At 36.6% G+C, this 13543-nt stretch overlaps 1 long non-coding RNA gene, 1 other non-coding gene and 1 pseudogene across 2 annotated transcripts in view; 1 reads left to right on the plus strand and 2 right to left on the minus strand.

Annotated features, from left to right (window-relative positions):
• The first annotated feature begins 869 nt into the window (after window positions 1-869).
• Gm3257 lies at window positions 870-4252 on the plus strand (annotated as a pseudogene).
• Mir344-2 (microRNA 344-2) lies at window positions 2750-2829 on the minus strand. Its single transcript, NR_030557.1, has one exon. It is a non-coding gene; the product is annotated as a microRNA 344-2 (primary transcript).
• Window positions 4253-6617: 2365 nt separating the features above from the next.
• A330076H08Rik (RIKEN cDNA A330076H08 gene) overlaps window positions 6618-13543 on the minus strand; it is a 38461-nt gene continuing 31535 nt past the window's right edge. Inside the window, exon 4 of the long non-coding RNA NR_015599.3 lies at window positions 6618-7964. This is a non-coding gene — a long non-coding RNA (RIKEN cDNA A330076H08 gene). The remainder of the gene's footprint in view (window positions 7965-13543) is intronic.

The following is a 13543-nucleotide window of genomic DNA, read 5'->3' on the forward strand; positions in this document are numbered from 1 at the left end:
AGAGTAGTTGCACCAGTTTGCAATCCCACCAGCAATGGAGGAGTGTTTCTCTTTCTCCACATCTTCACCAGTATTTTCTGTCTCCTGAATTTTTGATCTTAGCCATTCTTACTGGTCATACGCCAATTCTTAGCGTGGATCTGAGATTAAATGTCTTTTGCAGGGAGGAATGTCTGGGAAGGGAAGATTATTAGCTTGCCCTCTGGGCTTCTTCTTACCTCATTAGCATGGAGAACTCAGTTTTAGGCCTAATTGACTGCAGTCACATCCCCTTTTACTATTATTTTCATCTGAGTTGTTAGGAATGCCTCATCTACATGTGGAAGTGCTAGGGGCATTGCCCTTACATCACTGATGGCCACAATAATATAGAGGGCTGTAGATATATGACAGGAGCCTTTTGCTGGGAGCAGGCAAAGCTCTTACCACTCTTTTAGAGTCTTGAGCTTTCAAGCCTTTAGCTCAACCTTACTAGGCTTCCTCTCATGGTCCACAGCCCCACACTGCAGGTAATTGTTTTCTAAGTTAAAACAGTCATTCTTCATATTGGATGTGATCACTTTAAAGAGATGAAGGGATATTTTTAAGCAAACACATCTGTAATTAAGTAAGAATAGTCGCATTAAGTCTGATATTTGGCTACTGCACCATCAGTACTAAGAACAACGACAAAAAAAAAAAAATCAAACACGCACACAAGTAAATGTAGACTAGAACTTTTTTGTGTTATTGTTTATTTCTCCTTTAAAATTATGAAGACCCAGGTATTATATGGGGCAGTACAATGAAACATGATTCATAAAAGTATCCTCAATTAACAAAATCATATTTTAGCTACCCAGTGTTTAGAACTATGACAGTTAGCAGGGGGCAGGAATCTAGTTGCTGGCTCTGAGTCAAGGAGGCCTCTATGGAAGTGAATCAATCCATCAGGAAACTAAGCCATGTGAGCTGCCATGATGACTGTGAACAATAGCAACAAGATGGTGCAGCACATTAACTACAGGATGAGAGGCATCCTGCAAAATGGCTAGATCTTTACTGGACCTTCAAAGCATTTGACAAGCATATGAATTTATCTTCTGTGTCTGTGATGAGTTCAGGAAGATTAAGCTAAAGAACTCCAAACAAGCAGAAATAGAAGAGAAGTGAGTCATTGTTCTGGTGTTGCTTTATGGGGGAGAACCTGGTCTACACGACAGTAGAAGGACCTCCTCCTCCTAAAGATACTGGCATTGCCCGAGTGCCAATTGTTGAAGCTGCTGGATGGCCAGGTATTCTCAAGGCTGCTAGAAGAGGAATCCCATCTGGTGTTCCCATGCCCCAAGTTCCTGTAGGTTTTTCTGGGCTAGTATGAGATATTGGAGGGTCATCCCAGAAGGTGATGACCCCACAAGGAAGAGTTACTGTTGCAGCTGCAGCCAGAGCCAGTAATGCAGGAGTCTCAACTCAGTACACACCTGGTAATGGGTGTCCTCCTCCACCTATGGGTAAAGGGGTCTCCTCCAGGTATAATGGGCCCATGTCCTGGCAAGAGGTCTCCCATTCGTGCCCCAATGGGATCCCTCCTGGCTGAGGAACTCCAATGGGTATGACCCCTTCCTGGGATGTAAACTCCTTCTCCAGGAATGCAGGTATGCTCTGATCTTCACACAGCATTATGTCAGTAGCTTCATAGAGGTGCGGCCCCTATTTTCCAGAGCCAGATTAACAGAGACATCTTTGCTTTTTATGCTGTGAGTAGAGTCTTACTGGATTGTGTGGTTTCCCTTTCAGGGCCCCTCCTTGAGAAATTTGCCCTCCAAGACTCATCTTGGATCTCCTCAGATACTTTTCTGTTTTTTAAAAGGCTATATGTAATCTAATTTCCTGTGTGGCCTATGAAGCTAATAATAAACTGTGAGAATGTTAAAAAATTATTATAGTCATTATCAGGCTTGATAATGAGCAACACAAAGCACTTTAATTTCATAAACACAAGGGATGTATCACAGAGAAGTGATTGGTGAAAAGGTAATGCTAATGAGATGCTGGCCAGTCAATGGATATTCATTTTCAAATAGTGACAAAGAAATTTGCTGAGTACATTTATTTAAGTGAGAGTATAAAACAGAAATCTGATTCCACTGAGAGATAAGTGATTTTCAAATATTCATGTGCCTTGCTGGAGTTCATAGGATGAATGGTACAGGCAGATAGGGTATGTGTTTGCAAAAGCAAAATGACAGTTAAACCTTACTCCAAAACCCTGATCTTAATGCAATTTTGCTATGCCAAGTGCCATTGATATCACTGGGAGGCCTGCTCATTTCTGAAGTGAAATGGACATGCAGAGGAGAAGGGGGCAGAGGGGTCCAGAGCAAGGGGCAGGAGCAGACTCTGTGGCTGGGAAGAGAGAACAACAAATAAACAAAACAAAACAAAACAAAACAAAACAAAACAAAACAAAACAAAACAAAAACAGTTGAACCTCTGAAACCCTGAAACGCAGCATGTCCCCAAGAAAATGTAAGGAACAGATTTCAAACTGTATCACGTTCCTTGCCTTTTTCTTCAGGACTACAGGACTGGGACAGGGATGCTAGATATTAAGCAGAACTAGTGGCTTCAGAAGCAGATTCACATTTCCTACACAGAAGCAGGAGCCTGTGACTAAAGCAGAAGTGTGAGGAATCCCAGAAAAAATCTCTGCCTGTGCCATTTATTGGCTCTGTCGCCTGCAAGGTTCAGGAGCAGTCCTCCTTTTCTTTTGCAGCTTACAGTCAGGCTTTGGCTAGATCAGGTACCAGTTGGTACCTGGAATCTAGCCAGGAGCCTGACTGGTAAAAACCCTGGCTGCAGAGATTTTTATTACCTCTGATTGCCTCTGATTGGAGGAGTACGTACATTCAAATAGAGAATGGACTGAGAACCAATCAGGAGAGAGATCTCAAACCCAGGCATGAAAAGCAAAAGCCTGCAAGCCTGCGGTAACCTTGGAGATCTTCACAAGAGCAGCTGATTCATTTATCTCTCCACCCAACCCCCGCCTTTGTGTTGCAGCAGAAGCAGGGAAAATGAAAGAGAAAAGCTAGAAAAAAAATAAAATTTAACCCTGAGTACTACTGGCTCTAATCAACAATCCACAAACCTGCCCGTTGTACTTAGAGCTAATCATGGATCCGGGTGCCTGGGAATGGATGCTGGCTATCTAGATGAAAGCCTCCATTTCTGTCTGTATCTTTCTGATTTTGAGTCTAGAATGCTATGTGCAGTGTGCTGCTGACTCTTTGTGATATGCTTGTGTCAGTTTCCCCAATGGCTATGATTATATGCTTGAATTATAACAGTACATGTTATATTTGTGTCTATTAGAGTGCCTTATCAAAAGCTGTTTTGGTTTGAAAAGGAAATCTTGCCTTTAAGCCCTACTTAAAATGTATCCAACTAGGGTATTTTTCACAATGTCATAATGATAAGGAAATAGCTTAATAGGTATTTATTTTATTAAAGATTTTTAAATAAATGTATATTCTGAACAATGTTGTGTAAGTGTAGGGAAGGTTTTTATGTGTGGTTGTCCATGTGTCTGCTGGAAAGCAGCAATCATTATTTCTCAGGGGCAATTGATATTCTTAACATTTTTATCCAAAACTAATATATGAAATAATGCATTTGAAAGAAGTATTTTCTCTCTTTAATAACAAATGAATTAATTTAAGACATCTGTGTGTGCATGGACCTGAGATCATCTACTGGCACATGGATTTCCTCTCCAGGCAAGCATCCCGAGAAAATCTGACTATCTTCTATCGATCATTGAATACAAAGAGCCAGTCTGACAGGAGATGGGATTCATGTGTTCTGCCTCTAGCCATGGCAAATTTAGACTGACAGGATATAGTATATGAATTATGCATACAATTACATATGATGGCAACTCATGAATGATATTATGCTTAGATATCAATCAACTAATGATCCAATGCATTGGCACTTGATGATTTGAAATAGTGTTTTTACAAGAAATGGAATTTGCCAAATAGCTTCACCTAATTGGCTAGTGAACCACTGAGCTCTTCCTGTCACCACTCCCCCGAGATATGCCAGGATTGCATGCTAATCATTCCTACATGCCTGCATTTCAATATGTGTGTGCTAGAAACAAACCCCAAAAGCATGTTTTCTCATACATATGTTTCTGACTATGCCATCTACCTAGCTGTACATAGTATAACCTTAAAAGCAAAAAAATGAATTAATGAATGTAGCTCAAAAACCACACAAATGTTCACATTTAGGTAGACATCGATTATTCTTCTCTAATTCTGACTATATACTTAGCATAATTCCAGTTTCAACTTTAGTGTGGTGAGCACACTGAACTAAAATCTTAAGATATGAGCAAGTGTCTGTAAAGTTCCTCTGTGATTCCCCACGCATAAAATGGAACAAGAACAGCACATAGGATTCTCCCATATTTTTCATCTCAGATTTTAGTAGAAATCCTCAACTTTATTGGCTTTCGTTTACAATAAGCTTCATTTATGAATTTATTACGATATGAAACCCTTATAGACAGTCCCTATGTCATTCAGACTGCTTGCTCTTTATTTATCTACTCTTCACAACTGTGCTGTGTTAATGTAAACACTGCAGCTAAGAGTGTGACAAAATTTCAAAGTAAACTGCCTGACTTTACCACCTTTTTCTAGTGATATAATTTGCTAAATTTTACCCATAGAATGTTATTAGTGTCTTGGTGCTCAAAGGCATATCTGAATTTTTAGGTATATCTTTGTTCAGCAATGCAGCCCTCTATCATGTTCAATAAGAAATGTTATGCCTAATACAATAAACATGGCCTACTACATAAGGCTAGTAGTATTGGTGATACTTAAGACATCTTTCAGCTGCTAATTTTCCTGAAATAGTATAGTATGATTTTAAAATGTGTTTTAAATATCTGTCCTTATACTCATAGACATAATTAGTTATAACCTTCAGGGAAACCTTCATTTAGCATCACACAATGACCACTACAGAATTCCACAGCTGTATAAACTTCAAAGAACCACTGACAGGGATGCGTCTGACGCAAATGATGATAGAACAAACTTCACAATTATTCCAACACAGACATAACACTGCCTAAGTGAAGCAAACAGATTGTAATATCCTGAGGAATAGGATGCCTACTGTGAAGGACGTGTTTTCTATGTAGAATAAGCAAGCTACACACATCAAATCTTAAAAATATGTGCATCTACAAAAGATAAAAAGAATGACACTACAAATTGGTATTCCCTCAAGGTGAGAAAGTATCATATCACATACTTGGCTGAAAAACCACAGGCAAATCATGGATGCTTAGAGGGAGAATAGATTTCTCCAAGAACGTATCTTATGATCATATATGTAATGTTCAGAATATAATATACACATCAAGGAGTACTTATGTATACATTTTTACATGAAATAAACAATGGTGATTTATAGAATATAATAAGCATTTAGATAATGTAGCAGGCATTGCATGGATAATGGTAGGAGAAGAAATGTTATAAATAAAGCAAATACAAAACTCAGGTAGGAAACACAAATAAATCAAAGAAGTTTATACCATATATACACACATATACATATGGAATTGGAATGAAATCACTTTGTATTTGGATAGATATTGCTCTCACAACTATAAATCTTATAATATGAAATCAAATCACTGGTTACACTAATGAGTTTTTGAGTGATTGGACATAGGGGCCGTTTAGTCTATTACTCAAACATCGAATACCATTCACAAAACTATAATTAAATATCTACATCATGATTTAGAGTTCCAGTTGCTGAAGATTCTACTTATTTATGTTATTGAAAATGTGAAATACATCTACTGCCCAATTAGAAGCTTCAAAGTTATGGACTGCATTTTATAAGGCTGAACATTAAGCTATATACTACTGGAGGAGAAAAGAAATCATCGGTGGAACAACAATATGAACTAACAAGCACCCCCAGAGCTTGTGTCTCTGCATAGGAAGCAGAAGATGGCCTAGTTGGTCATCATTGGGAAGAGAAGCCCCTTGGTATTGCAAACTTTATATGCCCCAGTACAGGGGAATGCCAGGGCCAAGAAGTAGGAGTGGGTGGATAGGGGAACAGGGGGTGGGGGAGGGTATAGGGGACTCTTGAGATAGCATTTGAAATGTAAATGAAGAAAATATCTAATAAAAAATGGAAAAAAAGAAATCATCAACATAACAACCTACAAACCTACAGCAGACATCAGTGAGAAGTATCAGAGACATTGACATAAACATTATAGGAGTAATCAACTACTTTGCTTTGTATTAAGACCAACTTCATGATATAGAAAACCCTCCTCAGAATGCTAATGTGGCCAAGAACCTGAGTCTAAATATGTGATAGGCCTATGACAAAAGCTATTTCTCTATTTCTGGGAAAGGAATATCAAAATAAAATGAGCCCTAATGACATGCATCAACTCCCCTTGCCAAGCCACACAGGTCTCTGTGGAAAAGAATTCCAAAAGACAGTAACATGCCCAGGGGTTGATCACTGAGTTTTAAAAACAACAACAAAAACAAAAAACAAGAAACAGAAAACTCAAGGAATGTTTTGCAAAAACAAGTTTACTGTCAGACATAGGTAGGCACTGAGACTGGCAGCCCAAACATGGTCTGAACAAGCTCAAATCAGACAAAAATACCAGCATGGGAAGGGAAAGTAGACATAAAGAAGGACCCTTGCCCAAGAAGGTATTTGCAACTGATATCTGTGGAGAAGGAAACAAATTAGGATTTTGTTTTGTTTGTTTTGTTTTAAACAATTAAATATCAGCAGTTATATTGTTATATTAATCACACTTCTGAACAGCCCTCATTTACAGAGACAGCAAAATTGATCTCTTCTTGTTTCATTTTTCTTTTGGGAAATTTGCTTCTTCTTTTTTTATTATTACTGCCTTGTTTTTTGATGTTGAGATGGCTCAGTCTTTAGTTTTTCTTCCTTCCTTATTTCCTTACTTTCTTTTATTTCATTTCATTTCTTCATTTTTAGTTATTGTTTAAGAGGGAGAGAAAGACAGACATAAGAAAAAGAGACCTTGCATATGAACAAGGATACATGAAATTATGTTGGTAAAGAGGTAGGGAGTATCTGAGTCAAGTTTTATAATGAGAAAGAATGTGATCAAAATATATTATTTGTAAATATTATATGTAAACTATATTAATTAATTAATGGAGTCCAAACACTTAATATATAGTCAGAATTTTTATGATGTTGAAGAAATTTTATCTAAATATACAGGTTTAAGATATGCAAAGATTTCAATTAACAAGCTGCATTAAAACAAGGAATGATAAAATCCTCGTGATCATCTTAAACTACAAAATAAAAAATCTTTGAGAATCCCTAGCTACCTTCATGATTAGAAGGAAACCACTCAAATATTAATTGCAAGAACACTATCTTAAGGGGAAATAATGCATTAGCTGGTCTTAAATGCCTCAGTATATTTGCAATTTTAAAAGTATTTAATGATGACAATTGTTGACACCTCTATTGGACATTGTTCTAGAAGGCTTCGTGAGGCCATTTATTTTGGAAAGTAAATACTTAGAACTTTCATTTTTTAAATATTCAAAGCTTAAAGGAAATACAACCATTTCTAAGTTTTGCAAAGGCAATAATTCTTGTGTATGGAAAATATTAAGCACTAAAATCATATTTATATATAAACATAATTTCAGCAAAGCCTGACTTTTAAAAAATACACATTTTCTATTTTTTTACACCAGCACTCAAATCTCAAAATTGCATGTTAGAAAGGAGGTATTTTACAATACCCATCAGCTGAGTGTTGTGGTTTGCATCTGTATATTAGCTTCTCATGATGTGAAGAGGCAGCATGGTTTCAGAGATGAGTTTGAGACTACGGTGAGCAGCACAGTAAGAGCCTATTAAAAAAAAAAGCACAGGTCATACATCAAAAGACCAACACTGGAATAAATGCAATCTGTTTATATTCCAAACTACAAGCACAAAAGTAATACACATGTAAATATTCCAGAATTATACTAAGCATGCAAAGAAAACAGTTCAATTCATACATTGAGGTCCAAATAACTCTCTTGAAAGGATTTGTGAATGCTATCATCTGCTGATATGAAGCCCCAACATGTACACAGCAGAAGACAGCTGGGTGTGAACTCAGTCAGAGAAGATGCTCGAGAGACTTGGGGCCCCAGGGTGTGGAGAGGTCTAGTGAGGTGAGGGTGGAAATGGGGCCACTTCCTCTTGGAGGTAGGGGGATAGGAGATGTGGGATGTGGAACAGTTGGAGTGTGAACTGGGAGTGGGATAAAGTCTGGACTGTAAAAAAGATTAAAGAATTAATAAAAAAATAAAACAATAAAAATGCCCCCATATAGATCATGTAAAAACATAATAAAAGTTCGAAAAAAGCCTTAAATATCATTATTAGTTAATGACTATCATAATTGACTATTAACAAATCTTGCATGTTTTCAAATATGTAACTAAATATTCTTTTTTTTTAAGTTTCCATTTTTTTTTTTTTGTATATTTAAATCACCAGTCCACTGTGTCTTTGCCCTTCTTTTAATAGCAGTGTCCCCCACTGAGCAGTAAGTCACAACTTTGGAAATGAACAAGTCATCATATTCTTTCTCAAAACAAAGAAGGGTTGAAAGGCTCTCCTGTCACTTTTAGGGGACTTTTCTAGACTCTTGGTAGGAAAAAAACTATGTTGAAAAAGGACGATGACTCTTGGATATCAAGATCATTTTAAAAAGATTGATAAAACAACCCAGTAAAAAATTGATCTCTAAATCTGAGCGTGATGGCACTAGCCTGTAACCATCACACCCAGGAGGCAGGCTCAAGCAGCACATCTGAGCCCAACTTTCCCTGTCTCAGAACAAACACAATCAACAAAAGGCTTGTGAGTGCTGACACGAGAAATGATTTATAAACTGTTGAAGATTCCCACTCAAAGGGCAGAGAAAGAAACTTTCATTTAGCATTTATAAGTCCTGGTCTTTGTTTGGAATGATCATTTTGCTTACTGTGATTTAATGGGAGGAAATAAACCTCCCTTTTTTCCCCACATTTTTATTAGATATTTTCTTCATTTACATTTCAAATGATATCCCAAAAGTCCTCTATGCCCTCCCCCTGTCCTGCTCCCTTACCCACTCACTCTCACTTCTTGGCCCTGGTGTTCCTGTGTACTGGGGCATATAAAGTTTGCTAAAAACAAAGGGCCTATCTTCCCAATGATGGCCGACTAGGCCATCTTCTGCTACATAGGCAGCTAGAGACACGAGCTCTGGGGGGTACTGGTTAGTTTATATTGTTGTTCCACCTTTAGGGTTGTAGACCCCTTCAGCTCTTGGGTACTTTCTCTAGCTCCTATATTGGGGGCCCTGTATTCCAACCTATAGATGACTGTGAGCATCCACTTCTGTATTTGCCAGGCTCTGGCAAAGCCTTACAGGAGACAGCTATATCAGGGTCCCTTCAGCAAAAACTTGGTATATTCATTATTGTCTGCATTTGATGGCTGATTATGGGATGGACCCCCGGGTGGGGCAGTCTCTGGATGGTCGGTCCAACCTTTCATTTTAGCTCCAAACTTCGAAAAAATTGGTTTATGTGCTAAAAGCATAATTTTTAAATGCCTCTTCATGATATCCTTTCGTTTTATGAGAATTATATTGCCTGAGATTGAGTTCCAAATAAATTTGTACGACTTGCACTGATCACTGTAAGTATTGATCATCTATGTAAACATGATTATTATTTGAAATTGCAAACCAATTTAATTCCATGTGTTAATCTCATTCATATAGCATAGATTAGCTTGAGATTCTATGCTGTAAACACTAGTTTTCAGTATTGACAGAACAATGATTAAGTAACATTTTACATCATGTTTATAGCAGGGGATTATTAGCTGGCAGGAACTTGATATAATGGTAGTCATTACTTTTCAATGTTTTCACTGTAAAATCCACATATATATATTAACAGAATAAAGTATATCAAATAATCTAAAGTAATAAGCACCAATGCATTTTTCAAACTATCTAATGATGATAACTAAAAGCACATTAAATGTTCAGATTTATTGATTTTATTGATTTGAATCTTACTATTGTGAAGAATCAGAAAGTCACCAAAACTATTAGATATTAAAACCATTCCCTTGTAAAGCCTCCATACTTTGCTTTTGATCTGATGGCAAAATGCATCCTAAATTGATAGGAGATATCAAATTAGTCAATACTAACCCATCATATAGACACCAAGTGTAGAGACATAGACTTTAATTCACATTTTCTGTATTTAAAGAAATTATAGCCAAAATATTCTCTAAATGTTTAATGGTTAAATTGTACATGGTTGAAATAAAACATAGTGCTAAAAAACAAGAACTTAATCTAGGCTTAGTGTTTCATGCATTTGATCCTAGCCGAGGAAGGGTAGACTAAAGTAAATCTCTGTTGGACTAAAGCAAGCCAAGCCTCTCTAAAAATTGTCAGGCCATTGAAGCATAGATAGTAGGTCCTTGTCTCAAAAACCCAGAAATGACTTACTATGTACCATGTAGTAAAGGTAGTTATGTACGTATTTTTCTTTTTGCAAGAAGATGAGGTGTGTACACAGGCATGCAGGGTTGAGAGACTCACATATCTTCTTCAACCAATAACCAATGAATATTTTGAGATAGGGTTTATGATAAAGCTCAGAGAGCACCAATCTTTATAGACTGGCTAGCACATGATGTGACTCTAGTTAGAAAAACACAATGCTGACTTATTACACATTCATATGCAGACTCAAGGGGCTAGAATAAAAGTCCTTCTACTCCACTGTGTGCAAATTACAGAACAAGGTATCTCCTCTGTCTAGAACACTTACATATGAGGTAAAATGACTTTACACACTGATTAATATTCCAACAGTAATAATATTTCAAAAAACTGGCCTGAGATACATTGAAGTTAATGCAAGGTAAGAATTTATTGAAATATGTATGCTACAGCCCAAACTTCTTTAGTTCTGAGAAAGAAAACAGAGCTCTAAGATATGTATGAAAAAAGTGGAGGAAATCTGTGAAACCTTTCAAAGGAACAATGGGGCAAAGAATGAAGAAGTACAAAGTCACAGTAGAATGTACACAGAACTTTGAGTTAGTAACATACTAAAGATTTTCTGATAAGATCAAATTATCTTATTAAATTTTTATGTATGTATACTATATTTGGATCATTTCTACCTCTCCCTTAGCTCCTTCAAACTATTCCCATTGGGTGTCAGTATCATTCTAACTCATGACCTCTTCTGACTCAGGTTTTAAAGGATGGAAATATTTAATAATAATAATAATAATAATAATAATAATAATAATAATAATAGTATTGGATCTGAATATTTTAACTCTATGTTCAGAAATCACAAAAGGGGCCAATAAATGATGTCTACCTCTAAGGTCATATGACTATGTCTCCATAGGGGCTCTTGTGGTGATTTTGAGGACTAACTCAATGCTTAATAGAAGTTTACTTTTTTTTTTCATTTTTATGAAAATGATAACATTCATCTACAAGGTCTTTCAGGAAAATGAAGGAAACAAATTATAGGTCCTGGAATAAACTATAAAAAAGTTATCAAATAGTGCAGGTAAATAATATGAGATTATAGGAATATGAGTTTTCTTAAGTGTTGACCAAATTCTTTAACCCACGACTTTTATTGCTTACCAAATTATATAAGTGTGTTCAAATATATCAGTACTTATAAAGGATTTTTTATGATTATTTATAATGAAAATATAATATATTCATTAAAATGTGAATTCTTTGAAGATGCTGGTTACCTTGAACACTCATAGGGCCACAATGTCACTCTGAGGAGCCTACCAGACACACAGATATTCTATAGGGAGACATGACAAAAAAGGATGAGCTTGGCAAGCAGACAGTATCTGTATCTGTGGAATAAGCAAAAAAGGCAGGACTTATGTGAAGAGGCTTTTAAAAAGTGATATACTGGAGTGATGCAAAAAGATGATTAAATATAGCTGGTCTCGAGGCAGAGAGAAGATATACTAGAGACTCAGTGGAGGAGACAGATATGAAAGTATGTCAGTGACAGACAAAGGAACATGTTCTTGATGAGTAGGGGAAATCCTCAAGGCACTAGTAAGCTTGGGCCAACACTAGATCTGGCTTTCTCCATTACTTCCTGATATGCCAGACTGCTGTTTAGATGACAGGCCAGGCCCTTGTCATTGAGCCGCCACTGTTGCTGATTGCCCTGCTCAGGGCAGAAGATTATGGGGCCACAGCATTGCATGCATGCTGCCAGCATGATAGTCATGTCCCAAGTGCTGGTATGGTAGCAGGCAGCAGAGCAGGATTGTGTGCAGCAGCCTGAAACCCATGCAGGTAATGCCCCCAGTCAAAACCTGTGCAACTACATGATCTTTTTGAGCAACAAAAAGGCATCTAAGATGAAAAATGGTTCATTTTCTGGATTAAGTCTCGTCAAAAGATATTCATGACTCATACTAATGCAAGCAGACATGTTAATGTTCTTGATTCCTGCCACAGATAACATTTTACTAAATAAATAAGATTGGTGAGTTCACTCTCTGATGATTGATTTTCTAAGACAATTATAAACAATAAGAATGTAAATGGTATGATGATTTCTTGCCATTCTATGCAGTGTTAATATGCATTTAGATATCAGTTTAACAGTTATTAAGAACAGTGCACTCAACCTTTACATGTTTCTGCCTCCTACAAAGAGATCCCCTTAGTTAATAAGTGTATTCAACTGCACTTCATGATAAGACACCTCAGAAATGACTAAAAATGATGTATGAGTTATTTCTTGTCACTTCCTTCCATGAGGAAAAAAAAACATATATACAACATCACCTTCTTAGATACAACGTGTCCTCCTGAAACCTTCATTTTTCATACAAGGCTATGCCCAAAGTTAGGGACAAGCAAAATCAACAAAAATTTTGCAACCATCTCATGTACATATATATTCTCTTTTTTAGGTTCATTATGAGGTAAATTGTATTAGTATTATCAATGTAAAATCTAGATTAAACAGAAATGTAAGGAATATAGTTTAAATAATATAAATAAAGGAATAATGTGTATAATGGGTTAAAATATATAAATCTACATTATGGAAAGTCATGTCCTTCTGCCAAACTGTTATCCCCTCACCATATCAAGTTAGCTGCCAAAATGCCTCTGCTATCTCTGAGTGATAAAATGTTTAAGATGCTGATTCTTTGTTAAGATGATTGTTTTCTTCCCATATAACCAGCAACTTAGACCTACATTCCTTCTCTCTCCATGCTCCCCTTGATAATTAAAACTTGTTGAGAATAAAATATATACCAGAGTATTAAAATCACAGGTTTGCCATTACAAAAATGAAAATGTGATTTCAAACAGCAATCATACCATTCACCGACACAAAGA

Source organism: Mus musculus, chromosome 7 (assembly GCF_000001635.26).
Source record: "Mus musculus strain C57BL/6J chromosome 7, GRCm38.p6 C57BL/6J".
NCBI classification, from domain to species: domain Eukaryota; kingdom Metazoa; phylum Chordata; class Mammalia; order Rodentia; family Muridae; genus Mus; species Mus musculus.